The sequence below is a fragment of the Schistocerca piceifrons genome, unplaced genomic scaffold (assembly GCF_021461385.2).
Source record: "Schistocerca piceifrons isolate TAMUIC-IGC-003096 unplaced genomic scaffold, iqSchPice1.1 HiC_scaffold_961, whole genome shotgun sequence".
In the NCBI taxonomy this organism is placed as follows: Eukaryota; Metazoa; Arthropoda; class Insecta; order Orthoptera; family Acrididae; genus Schistocerca; species Schistocerca piceifrons.
In genome coordinates, this window is record NW_025729236.1 from 1,307,501 (window position 1) to 1,310,000 (window position 2,500).

At 63.2% G+C, this 2,500-nt stretch overlaps 1 pseudogene; it reads right to left on the minus strand.

Annotated features, from left to right (window-relative positions):
* The window catches only part of LOC124774435, a 7,961-nt pseudogene that overhangs the window by 3,374 nt on the left and 2,087 nt on the right, over positions 1-2,500 (minus strand).

Here is a 2,500-nt window from a genome sequence, read left to right on the forward strand (position 1 = left end):
GACAGAGCGGCAGGAGCGAACTGCGTCGGTGAGAGCAGTGTCCAAGATGAAGGTATTTTCCAACATCCCATCCCGAGGGATGAATGCCCGCTGACGTTCGTCCACAGCACATGCGCGCATCAGGCGTGACGCGAGAACCTTGTGAAAGGTCCGCGCCAACACCGAGCAGACCGTAATGGGGCGAAAGTCAGCGGGGGATGTTGGTGCAGCCGTTTTCGGGAGAAGGGACGTCCGCGCGCGAAGCAGGCGTTCCGGAAGGGCGCGGGCCAGAAGGAAGAGATTCATCACTTTCACCAGGACTTCGTGCGGCAGGCGCCGCAACTCCGCTGGGGTAAGGCCGTCCGGCCCGGCTGCTGATCCCCTGGGCGGCAACGCGGCGGCGACCTCCTCATGTGTGACCGGCCCCCATATGCACTCGAGAGCGACAGGCTCTGAGTGCGGGAGGAGGCGGTCACGAATGAAGCCCGCGGTGGAGATGGGCTTCTTGGTGAAGAGGTCCGCCCAGAAGTCCAGCAGACCAGGGATGGCAGGTGGCGGCTGGAGCAGGGTGCCATCCAAAAGGCCGCGCACGCAACGTGCACGCGACCGTCGGAAGGCATCCTGCGTTCTCGCGTACTCCCAGCGGCGCCGCTTGCGCTTCTGCGTCGGCGGCGCAGCAGGCGGCCGCTTCGATGGTTGGCGCGGCCGCTGTGTCCTGGTGATCGATCTCTCCCCTCTGGACCCGACCGACGCAAGGGCATCCGGGAGCATGCCCAGGATGACATCGGGCGGCGTGCCCCGCCCCAGACCTATGACACGATCCAGGGCAGAGAAACGCTGGGCGGAAGCGGGTAGCCCCGCCAGATGCTCCCAGATGGCGGCGTCAGTCGGCCCCTCCGGCGGCGGCCCGGTGGTGTCGGCCGCGAAGTCCTCGGCTGCGTCGACGGGCGGCGCAGCGGCCTCGCCCGCGTCAGACAGCGGGCTCGCTGCTCCCCGGCGGGACGCCGGCTCTTCCCCCCGACCGATCTCAAGCGCCTCCATGAATTGGCGGACAAGCTGCTTGTGGGCAGCTTGCCGCCGTCGGCACTTGATTGCCTCAAGCGTTCGGTCGGGGAACATCCTGATGAGTTCTTGATTTACAAAGAAGAACCGGGCGTCCCTCTCGAGGAACAGTTCGGCCTCTGCCTTGGCGAGCGACAGGACTTCTTCCTCCGTCCACCTCGCGCGATGCCTCTCCGTGACGATCTCCGCGTTGGCGGCCGCAAGGTGTTGGCGGCGGCGATGGACCCCGAGACCGTTCTTGGTGGTGAAGCTGCGGTGGCACTCACTACAGGTGTATTCAGCTGCAAAAGTTACAAGATTTTCGGCACGGCCGGTTGGCCGGCTAGGTGCTGGGGGAGTTGGGGTGGCACCTTCAGCGGAAGGGCCACCACTTATTCTCTGATTACTGCCCCCAACTAAACAAAGGGATAGTGCGAGGGGGGGCTGGTAACCCCCCCAAGCCCCTGGTGCGGTCTTCCACTCTGCGAAAATCAGCGGGCCCACGAGAAGGGGAGAAGACCGCAGGAGAGGAGAGGCTAAGAGGGCTAGGCCCATGTATTGCGCATCACTCTCCCTGTAACTATAACCCAAGGAAGGCACCTCGCAGCAGCAGCACGACTACATCAAGACCGCACTTCGAAAAGCCAAGTCCGGATGCAGCCACACCGCCGCCACTTGGCCACCTTAAGAGAGTCATAGTTACTCCCGCCGTTTACCCGCGCTTGCTTGAATTTCTTCACGTTGACATTCAGAGCACTGGGCAGAAATCACATTGCGTCAACACCCGCTAGGGCCATCGCAATGCTTTGTTTTAATTAGACAGTCGGATTCCCCCAGTCCGTGCCAGTTCTGAGTTGATCGTTGAATGGCGGCCGAAGAGAATCCGCGCACCCGCGCGCCCCCGGAGGAGCACGCTAAGGCGGACGCGGCCTCGCAGCAAGGAAGATCCGTGGGAGGCCAAGGCACGGGACCGAGCTCGGATCCTGCACGCAGGTTGAAGCACCGGGGCGCGAACGCCGCGCAGGCGCGCGCATCCTGCACCGCCGGCCAGCACGAGGCCGACCAACGGCGAGAGCAGACCACGCCCGCGCTAAACGCCCGCACTTACCGGCACCCCTACGGCACTCACCTCGCCCAGGCCCGGCACGTTAGCGCTGACCCACTTCCCGACCAAGCCCGACACGCCCCGATCCTCAGAGCCAATCCTTATCCCGAAGTTACGGATCCAATTTGCCGACTTCCCTTACCTACATTATTCTATCGACTAGAGGCTCTTCACCTTGGAGACCTGCTGCGGATATGGGTACGAACCGGCGCGACACCTCCACGTGGCCCTCTCCCGGATTTTCAAGGTCCGAGGGGAAGATCGGGACACCGCCGCAACTGCGGTGCTCTTCGCGTTCCAAACCCTATCTCCCTGCTAGAGGATTCCAGGGAACTCGAACGCTCATGCAGAAAAGAAAACTCTTCCCCGATCTCC